This window comes from Helianthus annuus, chromosome 1, assembly GCF_002127325.2.
Source record: "Helianthus annuus cultivar XRQ/B chromosome 1, HanXRQr2.0-SUNRISE, whole genome shotgun sequence".
In the NCBI taxonomy this organism is placed as follows: Eukaryota; Viridiplantae; Streptophyta; class Magnoliopsida; order Asterales; family Asteraceae; genus Helianthus; species Helianthus annuus.
The window spans coordinates 111563772-111582663 of NC_035433.2; positions in this window are offsets into that span (position 1 = coordinate 111563772).

The window sequence follows — 18892 nt, forward strand, 5'->3', positions numbered from 1 at the left end:
AATTGTACTAAGTACGCACACAATGGGCATACATAGCATAAAAGTCATGTGAATCAATGTACTAGTATGCTCAGTCAACATACATAGCAGAAATGTAATGTAAAACAATGTACTAAGTACGCACACAATGGGCATACATAGCATGAAATGTAATGAAATTATGTACTATAATGTACTAACGAACATAGCAGGTATACGATGTGAAAACATGGAAAGCATGAAAGTAACAAGTAGGCACATGTGTTTCACCCCAAAATAGTTTGGAAAACAGTAAAAGAGGAGTTCAATGTACTCACCTGAGATTGCTTTGAAGTTCTTGTGTAATAATCACACAATGCTAGTGATCACGGAATATCAAACGGCACCTAATAGGTAGCTATGTTAATATACCGGACCAAAATCGGAAGGATCGGATAGTATGCGGGTTCATAAACCAAACGAGTATGGAGACTCGTGAAATATGGTTTAACAAAGCCTACATACTAAAATGAAACCTAACCTAAGTGCTTGCGGCCCATTACGACCCGTTTAGGTAGCTTATGCTACCTTAACGCGTCGTCCGCGTAGAACGCGTTTGGAACGCCTAACATCGTGACCACAAGGTATAACCTCGGAAGGTTACAGCTATGGTCACCTAATGTGTTTGGTCGGATCCAAAAGATCGACCAAATGGGTCGGGTTCGAAAGTATAAGCGATGGTTTAGATCGCTTACCTTACGACCCTATATAAGCACTATACTAAAAGTGACGAGCTAAGCATGTTAGAACATGCTTAACTAAGTTTAGAAAACGGGTTTGGCATCAAAAAAACGACTTTGATGCTCACGAGTAGTTTGGTTACAAAATACGCAAGAATGCGCATTTTGGCCGAAACTACGACTCGTCACTGAGCCTAGATAACGTGGTAATCAGTAGGTATAGTCGACATAGACTATAACCATCGTGATCACGCTCACGTTATGAAGTTCCAATGAACTTCGTGTTGACCATAGGTTGGTCAACGCAGAAAGTCAAACAAAGTTTGACTTTAGCACTAGAAAGCGATTAAAAGAACGAAAGAACACTTACGAAGGGTCCCCGAAAGCTAAACTTGATCCAGGAGCTCAGGTATGAAGCAATGGCATCAACTTAGAGCTCTTTGATCAGTTTTGTGGGTTTTAACACAAATGGGGGGGGGTATTTATAGGAAAAGTAAAGCCGTTAGGATCGTTTCTTGAATATCGTGCCACGATCTTATGCGTACACTTATCAAGATGTTGTGGTGGCTTATAATGACCTTAACCCCAGAGATGGTGAAAGGGCATTGCCCTTTGGAGTGTTTGAAAGGCCAAGTTTTGCAAGAAAACAAAGTTTCTGCAACTGTAGGGGCCACGCGGCCCGCGTCAGGATCAGACAAAACTCAGGCGGGCCGCCTGGGCATGTCTGATATGCACATACTTTCAGAAATGGCAGTTTTGGTCCCTGTTGCATGTTTAAGCCATTTCCGACACTTCTAAGGCCCATAAAGCCAACTTTAAGGCCCTCAAATGATGCCTAAACATTGTGGACATGAAACATGCTCAAAAATATGTCGGATGTTGGTTCGTTTGGCCGTACGATCGCGATGTTCGGTTAATTACGACGGAATGCGCATAAGCGCGAAAAACGATCCAAATGACGCGACGAATGGATTTTTCTCATGCCAAACACTAAGGCATAATATTATAATGCTTACATAAATGTTTGGATGTCCGGATGTATTCAGAACGTAAGTTATGCGCGAAAGTGCAAACTTGTGCACTTTTTGACACTTTTAGCCCCTGAATGATCCAAAAGTTTGTTTTAGCATACCAAACCCCTCAAAGCCTATTTCTAAGCTATGTAAAGGATATTTATGGTATGTTTAACTTATGGACATGTTCTGGAAGATTTGTTACAGTTCAAATTGGCATACTTTCGCAGTTTGTCAAGTTTAGTTCCTGTAAGCGGATTAACTTGTTTTTGCTATACCAAAGCCTTCAAAACTTATTTCTAAGTTATGTAAAGGTTATTTAAGGTATGTTGAGTATATGTTGATGTTCTGGATTATTTGTCGCATTAAACTGAGTACGTTTACGCATCAGTTTGCGTATAACTCTCCAGAAAGCGATGTAGAGTTTGAAATTGAACAAAAGTCAAAACATGAAAAATGTAAAACACAACCAAACAAACATTGGGATTAAATAACATTGTTTTATTGATAATAGAACTGTTCATAATGATTACAAGCACAAATGTTACAAGTGATAGCTAACAGTTATAACAACCTCTAAACACTGATGCTAAATAAACACTGTTACATTGATAAACAAACTATACTAAGCACTGATGTAGCAATCCACTGATGATGCTTTAATCACTGATGAGTCTGAGCAGTGCTTTCCTCTTAGGTTGATCAGGCCTTTGATTCCAACAGTACTTTGTCTTCAACATCACTTTGACAATCAGCAGTTGATAGGCCTTAACAGTCTTTGTGTAAAACCCGTGAGGATCTCTCAATGATATCAAACAACCTATTGATTGTGCGGAATCCAATCAATAGGTGATTCAAGAATATGTATAATATCCAAGATGAAAATAATAAACAAAACACAAACCGATATCTTGCATTCAATGGCTTAGCAAAGACTGATACAAGACTTGAATAGGAACTCGGTTCCTTCTCCTTTGTGTCGCCCCCCACTGTTCACCAAAACAACCAACTCAAACAAATAGTAGAGGTGTGCTTAAATACTAAACAAACTGGGCCAATAACCTAAGCCCATGCGACATCACCTACACTAGCCCAAACCTTACATAATCAACCCAAAACATAAGAAATAAACAAGTACATAATCAACCCCTAAACTATGCTAACCTACATGAATAAACCTTCGGGTTCCAACAATCTCCCCCTAGGTTTATGCATGAAGGTTCTTCTGACTTCAATTTCCTTGATCACCACCACTTATACGATCTTTATATCCACCGAATCCCTTCTTTTGAATATGCAGAACAGACGCTACAGCAGACGTCCAACCCTTAGCAATTTCTTCATATTTCTCTGTAACTCTGATTTGATTGCTTGCCAATACTTCCAGATCTTCAACCGCAAGATTCAACAAGTCAATCTGATCTACCAAACAATAACTTGCATTTCCATCACAAACTATCACCGCTTGCCCAAGACGTTCATCATATGCCCAAAAGTGTAATGTTTTCAATGCTCCTTTGGGAATCTTTCTCACTAACGGAATTGTCTTCTCTTTATCTGTAGCTGGCCAATGCACAATCTTCATACGTTTGTTTGTGTAAGGATCTCTAATCCCTTTAGCTGGTTTAACAATGGAATCTGCCGTACGCATCGAGGGAAAACCTCTAGCAACCTCCCTCTTCAACCTCTCAAAGAATGCATATCCAGGACCACCAGGCTTATCATCCACATAAGGTGCATTAGACAAGTCTGTCAAATCCACCTTAGTGAAAGACTGAAACTGTCCTGAACGTTTGTACCACTCGACAGGTCCAACTTTTCTTTTTATCCACCATCTCTTACGATCATGGTCATATCCCCAGCTAACTACACCAGAACGATTTCCAACTTTATCATAAAGAGTTTCACCAACATCCATTAAATGATGGGTTGCATGAGCATCTTCATCATCTGGATTGACATTCTTGTTCTTCAAGATCACTAACTCTCTTTTCTTTTTCATCCTCTCTGCCTTCTCTCTGTCTGCAACTGGATCTGTAACTCTTGTGAAATATTTTTCCATTTCAGCACTTCTTTCAGCATCATCTTTAGCAATAGCTTTTCTTCTGTTTTCAACATCAGTTGGATCAGAAAATTCTTGTCCAAACTTCTTTTCCAACTTTCCTCGTAAATCATAAACAATGTTGAACAACAAGCTAACGTCTCCTTGAAGTTGTTCAATCTGTTGATCTTTCTTTACAATAGTGTCTTCAAGTTGAATAATCTTTGCATCTTTATGAATCGAATCTTGCTCAAGCACAACCATTCGTTTCTTCATATCTCTCATGCTGATAAATTCATCTTCATCACTTGAATCACTATCAAATGGCATTCTTAGTGGTTCTTCAGGTCTTTTACCACTAGAACTGCCAGGTTCTTCATGAACAATTCCAGAAGGTCCAGCATCAACAATTCCAGAGGGCCCAGCTTCATTCTGAACTTCAACATTGGGCCCAGCTTCATTTTGAACTTCAACATCCATCGTAGCTATATCATCTCCTTGAGTACCAACGTCAAACTCAAAGAAATTCTCTGCAGTGGTGGTAGTATCGCTAACATTCTTTTCAAAGTCGAAGTCATACAAACCTTCGTCATCATCAGCAATGTTTACGGATTGATCTTTTCCTTGTTCAACAAACATTCCAGGTCTAGGATCCCTCCTTTTCCTTTTTAATGGAATAGAATCAGAATCCCTTGGGCTTTCAACAGGCTCTTCAGTTGATACTGACAGATCGGAAGGAGGATTTCCCATCTTGTCAGTTACTAACTTTATTAGCATAGCCAAACTTTCAGCAGTAATCACTGGCTCAACCGTAGGAACAGCATCAGCATTAACTTCAGGAGGAAGTTCTATGTCATCATCAGAGTTACACATTATCTCAACACCTTCATCGTCAGAGTTAATTGTAATACGCTCTGGCTCAGGCTCACCTTCAACTCTCCTTGGAATATCATGTTCTTCAGCAACAATAGCACGTGCAGATACACTACGCTCTGGAACAGATCGTGCCATTACTAGATTCTCACCAACATCTTCCGTCTCAGCGAACTGACCAAATTTCTCCAATTCAATCAAACCTTCAAACTTTTTCTCAGTTCCTTTCTTCGTAGTAAGAGCACCAAAACATGAAGGACCCATAGGCTTTAATTCCAACGTATTACCAGATCTCTTCAATTCCGGATAACACTCATTCAAAATCATCTGCACAAACCTTGGATACATAAGAAACTTATCCTTTCGAAGCCCAATTGCATTTCTCTTCATTGCTTCCAAGATATATCTTGAATAATTAAACGGCTCATTTGTAATCACACACATCAAAGCAGCAGACTGGGTGATATTCAACTGGTCGATTCCCCCTCTATTTTCTGTCATGCACAAAAGGAACATGTGCAGTAATAGACGCCAGTAAGGATGCACAAACTTCTTTACCAGGGGAGGAAACTTTCCTTCATAACTTAAACGAGGTAGAATTGCTTCCACTGTTCCAGCAGGAAGTTCTATAGGATCTGTTTCCTGATCATTAAACCTTAACACATCTCTAATCATCTGCTCGGTCACTATAACTTTCGTCTCTTGAATCTCAGCAACTATAGCTCCCTTTCCTTCAATGATTTCAACGTTAGCAGTCTTCCAAAAGTCTCGAATAAGGCTTTCATAAACAACTGGATTCTCACGAAGAGCATGAACAATCCGGCATGTATTTAGGCCTTTCATTAACGACGTATACAGCTGCTTGTGCTTCACTGGTGGAGGTGCTAAATATCCAACTTGATTATGAGAAGATATAAACTTTAAATCCATTTTCTGCACACAACACAAATCAAATAAGTTTCCAACTTCAGATATAACAGTGATAAAAATAAAAACCAAAACAAACACTGTTACTGTTCACTCGAGACCATGAGTCGCAACCAAAAGGTCTCGAGTCGAAACCAGTTGTCTGCGAGTCGCAACCATGAGTCGCAACCAACAGATTTCGAGTCGCAATCATGAGTCGCAACTGATAAACATTGAGTCGCAACCATGAGTCGCAATCTTGATGTTGCGACTCGTAACCACTGGTTTCGAGTCCTAAGTGTTCTTGATTGCGAGTCAACATCTTCAAAACTTCATCGGAAACATCATCGGAATCTTCAAATCCTCATCGGAATCTTCAAAACTTCATCGGAATATTCAACAAACATTCATAATTCCTGCAAAACTTGAATGATGACGTCATTATACCTTGATGATTAACGAAGCAGATTGCGAGTCGCAACCGGAAACCAGTCAGAACTGTTGATGATCACCGGAATCTTGAGAGAAAAAGAGAGAATTGATTGCGATTGAACAAGGGTTATGACTCGTAACCTCCATTTTATACTCAACTGTTATCATGAGCCCATGTCTTATGGGCTTGGGCCTTATGGACTTGGGCTCAAAACAGATTTATCAAGCAATTTTTAACCCCATTTCAAAAAAACTGATTTAATAAAAATTATCCATTAAACCTTTTGAGCAATGTTTGCAACATAAAAACCTAAAAAAAATTAAATAATAAAATATTATTTACAAAAATAAATCAGGAAATTAGCATAGATACTCAGGGATCAAATCACAAGGTTTCGGGCTTGACTTCACTTATCAACACTGATCTACTACAGGATGATCTAGACAACTGCCAGTATATTTGTCCTCTTAAACTCATCTCCCTAGACCTTTTCCATATCACTGCCTGTATCTCATTTTATCATGTATTGATATTTTTAATAATGATCACCCAAACAAATACTAATCAAATCCTGGAATTATGCACAGCTCACTCTATCATGCAAGCAATTTCCCTACCACATATTTCACAAGTCCAATCCAAATTTCTGAAATCTTAACTGGGATTAGATTGAGAAGAGAACAGAATAGATCTTAAGAAATGATGGTGAAATATACAAATCAAATGAGTTTTCTCAATTTGATATAGGTTTCATGGGTTTCTTTTTGGCACTTGAGGGCCTCTTTCGGGTGTTAATTGATCTACAGATCGACAACGTACAGCTAGGTCAACATGTATCTGGACGCAGCAGAAGCTGTAATTGCCTAGCACCTCTAGGTCAGCATGTATCTGGATGCAGCAGAGGAGGTACACGACTTTTTCAGATAAGATTTCAGAATCAGATCAAAATTGTGTGTATCGGGAAAAACATACAGACATTCAAAAAGACATGAGCTAATTCCAAGTGATTTTCTTTTCTGAGGTCATGTACTAGTTTAGTTCTGAACAGAAACAGCTAATGTTTCCAATCTTAAGGATAGAGCCTACCAACACATCATACTAGAGTCAAACTTTTTCGATACTGGTCTTACATGAGTCAGCCCTCGACCATAATGTGAAAATTCATTTCATTTCCCAGTCCAGCCACACTTCTTTTTGTATTTTTCAATTTTTTAATTTTTTTATTTTTCGATTTTAAATTTTTTTTTATTTTTCGATTTTTCTCCCCCTAAATTTGAGCATAAATAAAAAACTACCTAAGAATAGAAAACTTTATGAACAAATTTACCTACGAAAATAAAACAAAAACATGCTCAATCAGTAAAACGGATCATTTTTAGAAAATCCACAAGCACTCTGAATTTCGAGCTGCTGACAGGTTTGGTGAACAAATCGGCAGCATTTGCATCTGTGTCGATTTGTTCAAGAGTAATAAGACCTCTGTCAAAACAATCTCGAATAAAATGAACTTTAATATCAATGTGCTTGGTTTTGGAGTGAAAGACAGGATTTCGAACAATTTGTATTGCAGCATCATTATCGCAGTAAATAGTAGTGTTAAGATAAGTCAAACCATAATCCTGCAATTGATTTTGCATCCACACCACTTGAGAGCAAGAAGCAGAAGCAGCAACATACTCGGCTTCAGCTGTAGATATCGCCACTGTTTGTTGTTTCTTGCATTGCCAAGAAATGAGCCGATCACCCAAAAATTGGCATCCCGCAGATGTAGATTTCCTGTCACTGTCAGTACCTCCAAAATTGCTGTCAGAGAAAGCAAACAAGTCAAAATTGGAATCCCTCGGATACCACAGGCCAAACCGAGGTCGGCCTTTAAGATACCGAAAGATCCTTTTAACAGCAGTAAGATGAGAAGTTTTAGGATTAGCCTGATAGCGTGCACAGTTGCAAACAGCAAACATGATGTCCGGACGGCTAGCTGTGAGATACATCAATGACCCGATCATGGACCTATATTGACGTTGATTGACAGACTCTCCTTCTTCATCTTCAGTCAATAGTGGTCTCTCTGCCATAGGTGTGTCAGCAGGCTTTGCGTCCGTGAATTTGAATTTTGCCAGCACATCATCCACATACTTCCCTTGATGAATAAGAATTCCTTGTGAACTCTGCTTGACTTGTAGACCCAAAAACAATGTCATTTCCCCCAGAGCACTCATTTCAAACTTCTTCTTCATAACTCTTTCGAATTCCTTGCAAAGATCCTCACTTGTAGATCCGAAAATGATATCATCAACATAGATTTGAACCAAGATTTGATCACGTCCTACCTTCTTGATAAACAGAGTCTGGTTTATGGTGCCACGCGTATACCCATGAGCCAACAGATGCTCTGTTAGTGTGGCATACCAAGCTCGAGGAGCCTGGTGTAACCCGTACAGCGCCTTGTCTAGCTTGTAAGCGTACTCAGGATGGTCTGGATGCACAAACCCTGGTGGCTGCTCGACAAAAATTTCCTCCTTCACATCTCCATAGAGAAACGCGGTCTTGACATCCATCTGATAAACAGTGAATCCCATGTATGACGCGTAAGCCAAAAAGATCCGGATGGCTTCAAGTCGTGCAACCGGAGCATATACTTCATCATAATCCAGTCCTTCAATTTGTCTAAATCCCTGAACCACCAGCCTTGCTTTGTTTCGAACGATGACTCCTGCAGAATCCTGCTTGTTTCGAAATACCCATCTAGTTCCAAGCTTACGTTTTCCTGTTGGCAACTTGACGAGCTTCCATACTCCAAGTTTTTCAAACTGGTTCAGCTCTTCGTGCATAGCATCTACCCAGCCAGGTTCCTGCAAAGCTATATCAATGGTTTTAGGTTCGATTTGAGAAAGATAACAAGAATATAAGCAAGTGTTAATGGTTCCTGATTGACTCCTGGTCAAAATTCCTGCATTTACAGGACCAATCACATTCTCGATTGGGTGATTGCGTTGAACGCTCGTAGGTATGGCCAAATCAGGTACAATCTCCTCTTCAGTGGTGGTGTTGCTAGACTCCCCCTCATTAGGTGCTGTAGTAGTGTGAACTACAGGAGAAGTGACAACACAATCCTCAGGAATTGGTTCAGGAAACAATGCAGAGTCACTCGTTGATGCACCCTCAGGGGATCGATTGACCGTCGGAGTTGGTGTAGGATGTTGCGTAAACACCATTCCCGGTGGATCAATGGTATGATGCCTCACGTTGTCTTGCATCTGTGCTTCGTCTTCCGTATCTTCAAACGACAATGGTTGTTTGGGAATAGACACACCTGCAACTGAAACATCACTTGACAAAATGTTAAATGATTTAAACAGAGCAGAATAATCGTATAACCAATCTGGACCAACTCTAGCGTCCGTAGCATTCTCTTCAAGCCATTCAATGTTGCACGACTCGAAGACCTTTTTAGTTACTTTGTTGTATACCCTATAAGCAGAGCCTTTAGCATATCCAACAAAGTAACATTCGTCACCTTTGACTTCAAACTTTCCGTTGGAGTCCATTAGTAATAATACACATGGACAACCAAAGATACGAAAGTGTGAAACCGAAGGTTTACGTCCTTCCAGAATCTCATAAGGGGTTTTCATGTGACGTTTGTTTACTAAAGCATGATCCTGGATATAACAAGTCGTGCTAACAGCCTCGGCCCAAAAGAAGCTAGGAAGCCTTGAATCAGCCAGCATAGTACGCGCAGCTTCAATGAGAGTACGATTCCTTCTTTCAGCCACTCCATTTTGTTGTGGAGTTCGAGGCGCACTGAACTGACGATCGATTCCCTTATCAATGCAGAAAGTATCCAAAGTAACGTTCTTGAATTCTGTCCCATTGTCTGATCGAATAACCTTCACCTTAGTACTCGCTTGATTTTCAGCCAAAGTAATGAATTGTTTTACCAAGACAGCAGTTTCATTTTTGTGGCTGAGAAAATACACCCAAGTGTAGCGAGAGTAATCATCGACGATTACCAGACAGTAAGCTTTCTTCCCAATGCTCAGCACATTCACTGGACTAAAAAGATCCATGTGAAGTAGTTCGAGTACAGCTTTTGTCGAAGGTGCTGGTTTAGTCTTATGAGGTTTTCGATGAGCTTTCCCTTTCGCACAAGCAACACATTTCTCCACCAACATGAAGTCCTTGATTGGAAGATCACGTACCAGTTGACCTTTAGCTAGACGGTTCAGATTTTTCATATTCACATGCCCAAGTCGACGATGCCACAGCAGACCATCATGCTCCAAAATTTTTGAAAATAGACAAGTGATCTCTTCACACGGTTTCTTCGTGAAATGAACTGAATTCCCTCGATCACAGATCTGCGAAATACTTAACAGATTGTGTTTCAGTTCTGGAACATAATTAACATTCTCAAAGCTTAAGACACCGTTTCGAACAGTTCCTTTTAACGTGATTCTGCCTGACTCTCCTCCCGCAAATGAGACATATCCACCATTAAACTCTTTGACATTTACCAGTTGGGATAAATCTCCTGTCATGTGCCTGGAACAGCCACTATCCATGTACCAGAGGCGCACGGTAGTCCTCCACAGCTGTTCCTGCACGATTAGCGGGATTAGTTAGATTTAGGAACCCAGCCCATAGTAGATCTGGGTTTTCCTTGTGCATCAATGTACGTCACTCTCTGCCACACTAAATTATCTTTATTCAGAAATTTTGAAACATCCCTTTTGGCGACATTTTGATGACATGATTTTATTGAATTGGATTGCATACCATTAGCTTTAGGTTTCCAAAACTGTCTTGACTAGTTAGAATTGAAACTTTCAAAAGCATTACCAAAAGAATTACTTCGATTACGCTGAAAATTTGTTTGTCTATTCTGATATTGATTATAGCGTTTGGCTGCATTCCAATCCTGATCAGAAGGTCTAGTCCTATGATTGTTATTCTTCATTGTCTTAGTCCTTGCAGACATCATGGACTCCGAACAGCGATATCGGTTATAAGTGACCTTCTGATTTCGCCCTGATGTTTTCTTGTTCGATGTCCTTGGGAGTTTACCACAATTTCTGGCAATGTGACCAGCAATGCCACAGTTAAAACATGTTTGACGTTTCATATTTTGAATATTCTTGACATTTTGACTCTGTTTTCTTGATTTCGTGTGATTTGATATTTTAATTTTCTGAACATGTTTGACTTGTGATTGCTCTGAGGATTTAGATGATTTGACTTGTGGTTTTTCTTTAGATAAATTTTCTTTTAAAGATTTCTCTCTTAGATCAGCATCCTTTTCATTTTCACTTAATCTTGATTCAGAATTTGAACATGTACAAGTGTCATCCAAATACGTTTTATCAAGGCATTTATCATATGAAACTGATTCAGGTTCACTTCCCGAACAAGACGAAGTCTCAACAATATGCTCTTTCTCAATGCATTTGTCATGTGAAACTGAATCAGGTTCTTTTTCTGAACATGAAGAAGTTTCATCAATGTGCATTTCCTCAGAGCATTGATCATGTAACACAGTTTCAGGTTCATTGTTTAATTCAGTTTCCAATGGGGTCCCACTAGATTCAACATTAGGGACACCCACTGAGACAGATTCAGAAGAAGAATCAGGATACTCTTGATTTTCTTGAGAAGTCGTTTCAGTGGTTTCACTGAATGCATCCTGAGGGACCTCACCTGTAAGATTTTCACAAGCTGAAACATTAAAGATGTTAGGATCACAAACATTAGCTGAAAAACAATCATCACCACACTTATTTTTCAAATCATCAACACAAACATTATCAGTTTTGCCCAAAACAACAGGCTCACAAAACGAAACATAAGCTGAAAACGACGCAAACAAAGAACTATAAAAGCAATGTCAGACTCAGTTGGTTCAGAATAATGTTCAAAATATGGTTCAGAAACATTTGAAATAATAACCGGTTCACTCCCATGAACATCATCACACTTTACTTCAGAGCTATCATCTGCACACGAAGATGAAACATTAGGATCAATTGTGCCTTTGTGAACAAAATTCAATGAAGTAGACTTTTGTGGCTCAACATGTCTGTCATGAACAGACGATTTGTGGTTTTTCGAACCATACGTCATTTTACTCTCATTTATCATCTCCTCCTCGGTCATTGGTAGATAAGTATAATTATCATTGTACGGAGGAGGAGTCTGAGTGTAACCCAAGCCACGCCCTTTCTTTTCTTTAAAAGCGATTTGTTGATCACAAAGATTTTTAACCAATTTACTGGAAGAATCAAACTTCTTGATATTAAGTTCATTAATTTGATATCTGTTTCTAATATATTCCAGTTCCTTTGTTAAAATGCACACCTTTTCTTGAGCTTCTAGGAAATGGGCTGTTTTTACACTCACATCATCCTTTAGTTTGATGATGTCCTTTCGCTGAGCCTCAATTTTTTCTTTATACAGTTTCTCATTTTTAGACAAAGTAAAGTTCTTATTTTTTATGTCATTATAATCTTGAATGAGCTCAGCGTTGTGTATTCTATAAGCCTCAACCCTTTCCCTACACTCAGGAGTACAGAAAACGGAAATTACCTCTTCTTTGGTGAGACCTTTAACAGGAGCTGAAAGAATTTGAGTCATGAACGCAAAGTCATCAGCTGCAGTCTCTTCCTCTGGCTTTGGGCTATGTTCGCTTGAAGTCATGAATGCAATGTTGGATGTAGCAGTTTGATTCTCTGGAGCTGATATGTTCAGACGCTCAATTTCTGAAGTCCAATCAAAATTGAGGTTGGGCTGAACCACCAGTGCTTGTGCTAATCCTTGCGGCTGTGGACTTCCAGAAGCAGCAGCATCTGCTATACTTGTAGTGGTCACAAGAGCTCTTTCTCGATTAGGAGTTGCAGGTTGGGCAGGAGTTGCAGGAGTTTGATCTCTGTTTATAAGTGGCTTCGGGCAGTTTCGAGCATAGTGTCCTTCCTCATGACAGTTGAAGCAACGAAGATTAAAGGGCACTTTAGCAGCTCCATTCCATGCATTTCCCCACCTGTTTTTACCTGTTCTTATCACAAACTTTTGGGCTCTGAAAGCTGCCATTGCCATCTGCCAGGTGATGTCCATTTCTTCAACATCATCTGGATGAATCTGTGTCAGATCATCAGGACTCCACTTTGGTGGATCAAGTTTTCCTGCAATAAAAGCATTCAAACAGTTGATCACTGAAGCTGCGATATCCAAGTTTTCCTTTGATTGTTTAGCAAAGAAGGCTATCATTTCGTTGTTTGCAGCGGAAGCAGAAGCAGCAGTAGAGATATTTCCAGAATTTGGAATTGAAGCAGGAGAAGCTGGAGAGACAACTTGATTAGAGGATCCAGATGAGTGCACCTTTGCTGAAGTTGGAGTAGCGGATGAATTATTGCGAAACATCTGAAAACCACCTTGAGACAATAATGTTGTGTTGCTGTTGTTAGAGGAAGCGGGAGCAATGGAGAAACCAGCAGCTAGCATACTGTTCTTGTAATTTGTTTCTCTTTGCTTATCATCCAATTCGCATGCCTTAATGTGAGAGATCATCTCTGACAGAGTGCATCTAGCGAGATCTTTAGTCTTCTTGATCATAGCAACATGATGATCCCAACTCTTTGGTAGTGCATTAAGAAGTTGTCGGTTTGTGGATGCATTTGTTGTATGAATTTCTTCCATTTGCATTTGGGTGATCAGCTTCACAAATCTCTGAATCTGATTGTCTACCGTTTCACCATAAATATGGTTGAAGTTGTTGAAGTTTTGTTGCAGCAGATTTCTTCGGCTCTCTTTCATATCTTCGTTTCCTTCATATACTTCGATCAGAGAATCCCACAATTCTTTGGCAGATTTGCAGGTGCGAAAACCAATAGCAATATCAGGACCCAAACCCATGGTTAAGTAGGAAAGAGCTCGATCATCTTCTTCAACAATGAGCAAATCATCTTCAGTGTACTGATCCCTAGGTTTCTTTACCTTAAGACCTGGTTCAGTTGAGCTTTCCATCATGATTTCCCTAGGACCTCGCAAAATGCTTCGCCACAGCTTATAATCCTTAACCTTCAGATGCTGTTCAAAGCGCCACTTCCACTCGGGAAAATCATTAGCATCAGTTAACCTAGGAATGCGTGTTGTGGTACCAAGCTTTGAATCCAATTCTTGTTGTTGATTAAGGGCAGTCAATTCACTGTTGTTTGACGACATGTTTAATTAATTAGTTAATTAATTAATTGAATTTTGTTTTAAGTCCAAAAGTCAACAGTTCAAATGTCCGTAAATCAGTGTCGTTGCGAGTCGTAACAGCTGGGTCGAAACTGTTGTGGTTGCGAGTCGTAACTGCTGTGGTTGCGAGTCGTAACTGCTGTGGTTGCGAGTCTTAACTAAAACAGAATGAGCCGAAACCGAGGTTGCGAGTCGTAACAGCTTTAGTTGCGAGTGGAGACTGACTACTGGTTGTGAGTCGCAACTGAAACAGGATGAACCGAAACCGTGGTGAATGCGAGTCGAAACCAAAACGTGATGAACCGCAACAATGATGGTTGCGAGTCGTAACCAGAACGTGATGAACCGCAACAGAGATGGTTGCGAGTCGAAACCTGCAAAAGAATAAACGATAAGATCTGTTTACTCGCAATCCCGATTTTTCAGCACTTCCAAAATTCAAAGATATCGTAATCTTTGAATCTGTTGACCACCAACTTCCCGTAAAATCAGCAAACACCTTTTTCAGAAATCAACAAACCAAAATCAGTATAATTTTGATGAATCGGTCAGGAACAGTTTAAGTATTTCACTGCAAAACATGCAACAAAATAGATCAGTAGCACAAACGATTCTTGAATCCGAATGATATCAAAACCGAGCCCTTGAATGGCTTCAATGGCTCTGATACCAATTGTAGTGAATTCAGTTGATTCACCTGAAGCACCTGAAGCAGCTATTTCTGAGAAATCGGAATCAGTTGATTCTAGTGAATTCAGCTCAAGGGTGTCATGTGCAGAACCGTCTTGTGCTGATAATTCGTCTAATGATTCAGCTGAAGTCTCTACTAAAGTTTCTGGTATTTCTTCCGACAAATCAGAACTCTCCGATTCTGTCAAACCTGATGACATGAAGGATGAAGAGAAGACAGACGTGAAAAAGGCTCCAAATGCGCAAGTTGAACAATCTGAACCTTCGGTTAGTGGTGAAAAGGTTCAGATCAAGCAACAAGAGCCAAAGCAAGCAGGAAAAGGACGCGGAAATAAGAAGCCTAAACATCAAAGACAAGCAGGTTCTCCACAGTCCTCAACGGGCAGCAATAGTCATCAAAAGGCCCGTGATGTGAAAAATGCCTTTGTTAAGCCAGTCAGTAATGGCAAATGTGAAAAATATGCATTTGACTGTGCTAACAAAGCTTTCGGAAAGACTGGTGAGATTTCTGAACATGACGTGCAGTCTACTCAAAACAAGAAAACTCAGAAGAAATCTCCACCACAGAAGGCCCCTGCAAACGACAAGTATAGGCATCCAAATTCATCGTCGTCTGCAAGAAATGTGCAACAAAATCAAGCACAGAAAGGACCGGTTCGTCCTTCAGGGTCTTCAAGAGCAAATCCAGCTGATCAGAATGCATTCTACGTAAAGAGACAAACATGCTTCAATTGCGGCATTGCTGGTCACATTGCTCGAAATTGCACACATCGTCCTTACGTACCCTACTATATGCAAAATCAGAGGGTTACACCAAAGGGCAACTATCATTCTAAGCCGATGAAGGTATCTTCACCTAAGGCAATGAAGAATGTGAATCCCACGGTTAAACCTTCTGATGGGGATTGGAATGCTGCTAAAGCAAAAAGAAAACAAGCTTTGAAACCTACAAAAATTTCGAAAGATAACAAGGTTGATAAGCCAAATGTTTTGCCAAAGGCATCTAAGAAACTAGAAAAGCCTAAACAAATTTGGAGAGCAAAACAAAAAGCAGCTACATCTCCAATCCTTGAAATGAAAGGGGACTTGTGTTTAAAAGAAGTGTCTTATTTTGATGCTTCAGGAAATCCCAGGACCACGATGGCCTGGGTACCCATGTCTTACTAATCTCCTTACCTTTCAGGAACAACTAAGGAGGAGCTGTTGACAATCTCTGGAATGTTGATAGCGGTTGTTCCAGAGATAAAAACGGGTAACATTTCACTGTTTCAAAAAGTTCAAATTTTTTTACAGATGATATGTTTCCTTTGGAGGAGATTAGAGAAGTACGATAAGATCAGCAAAAGGTACCGTTTAAATTCAGTACTTTGATTTGAATATTGATTAGTCTTCAATCTGATGACAGAACGGTTAAGCAAAAATATTTTCTCTTTTTCTTAGTTTATAACCTTGTATATAAAGTGTCCTTTCTCTAGTAAATGGTAAATTTGCGCAAAAATACAAGATTTCTGCACAAATTTAGGGGGAGAGAGAGACATATATAGAGTTTAGGGGGAGAAAACTCAGAAAAGAAAAATACAAAAAGAGTTTGCTGTATATATGTATTGCTTTAGGGGGAGAAAATGAGAAAAATACAAAAATATTAGAAAAATGAAAAAGCTAAAAAGAAAAATTGCATGATATGGGAAGTGAAATAAATGTTCGTGTTAAAGGGTTTGACTAACACATGTAAGGTGCCATAGCTGAAAAGACTAGGATCTACTGCGATATGTCGATAGGCTTGACGCTCAACATGATAAAAGATACTAAGTGATATAAACATAACGAACTATGTATCATGTGGGTAACATATCAACGGCGCATGATTTTATGGTCTTAAATCTTGCGTTGATAGATAGCCAACATCTGAGGTTTCGGGTCTTTATATTGTTGAATCACCCGGGGATATCTTGGTTGTCCTTCTGCTTAGAACTAAAATTGTACTTGACCCCAGGAAAGAAAGTCACTTGGAATTAGCTCATTTCTATTTGAATGTCTGTATGTTTTCCCGATACACACAATTTTGGTCTGACTCTGAAATCTTCTCTGAAAAAGTCATGTACCTCCTCTGCTGCATCCAGATATATGCTGACCTGGAGGTGCTAGGCAACGTCAGCTTCTGCTGCATCCAGATACATGCTGACCTAGCTGTACGTTGTCGAGCTATAGATCTAATACACCCGAAAGAGGCCCTCTAGTGCCCAAAAGAAACCCCAAGAAACCTATATCAAATTGAGAAAAACTCATTTGATCTGTATATTATACCATCTCTGCAAAAGATCTATTCTGTTCTCTTCTCAATCTATTCCCAGTTAAGATTTCAGAAATCTGGATTGGACTTGTGAAATATGTGGTAGGGAAGATACTTGCATGATAGAGTGTGCTGTTTACATTTCCGGGATTTGATTAGTATTTATCTGGGTGTTCATTGTTAAGAAATCAAAACATGATAAAACAGATTATACGCAGACCTAGACACAGTCAGGATATCTTAAAGGATGACATCAGTATACTCACCTGTTACGATGAATCGTTGTGCTTACCTTGATCGCGGGGGTATGCCTTGGAATGGGACACACAGGTATAATAGTATAATATTACCTTAATCATATCACGAAGTTGAAAAATTTAAAGTTGAGCGTTAAAGTTTAAAGTGGACAAACATATTGGCAATCGCATAGACCAGTTTGATTAGGCTCGTACTGAAAAGTGTTCCTTAGTCTGTCTGAGAACGAATTTTGATCCCATTGCAATTGTAATTGTATATTATGGTAGTTGTTTATATTTCGAGTTTTTTATTTGTTTTTAGTTCTTAAAATTAAAAAAAAATTAAAAAAAATGAAAAATTCAAAAATACAAAAATAGAGTGCTTATTTGTTTCTCAAAATTAAAAAAAAAATTATAACCGTTCTTGAAGATTTGACTGATCATCAAAAGTTAAAAGAATTTAAATTGTGAAATTTTATGTACCTAGTGTTCATGTGGTACTCTCCCTGTTGCATAAGAAATGTTTGCTTATGAATTTGTGAGCATGTGCAGAATTTGATTTCAATCAAGAACAGGGGTTGATGAAGACTGAGATGCTGTTAGTTGCTGAAGAAGCCCAAAGCATCACAACAACAAGATGTACCTGAGTCAGAAGAGCCGGATACGAGACGTCGTCTGACAATGAAAGTGCATTTGAAGAAGTACCGTGAACCTGCTTGAAAGACAAAGACTGAAGAAGAAAAGAGTTGTTGAGAATCCTCCTCTCACATTCTTTTGACAAAGATTTTCAAGCAAAGCTGATCGAGATCCTGATATGAAGCTAACCACAAGAGCTGAAGAAAGAGACCCAGTGCTGAGAGTTTAGAAGTCAAGAACTTCCACAACATCTGCAGCATAGCATCGACCATAGACTTCGTTGAAGACGTTGTTGAATTCAAGTTATGAAGACAATTTGATGGCATCAGTCTAGGGGGAGATTGTTAGGCCCTAAAGTGTGAGACTGACGCATCAAATTAATCCAACGGGCTATGGTTACGAACTGGGCTTTACCGGGTTAGTTAGTATTAGGTTTTGGATCTTTACAGGTCACTTGGGCTAAGCTTTAGGCCATGTGGGCCAAGCAGGCCCAAGGGGAGCCCATGTGGGAAGTGGGCTTGCCTAGGTATATAAACAAGTTTTCTACTTGTTTTAGGGTTGGATATTGATTGTTACAAAATTCCTCTAGAGAGAGAGAGAGGCGATTGGTGGAGTAGGAACTTGTACCAGACGGTTTTGCTAGTTGATAGTAATAGAATCGTGTGCAAGTTTGAAAGTGATTCCGGTTTGTTCTTCGTTGTTCATATTTCTTGTTGGTTTTCGTTTTACTTCTTGAATCTCACCAAGTTTGGATTCCGCACAAATTTGGTGATTGTTTGATATCATTGAAAGATCCGGTTTTACGGGACTTACACTTTGTAATCAACGGGGCTTTGATAGAACA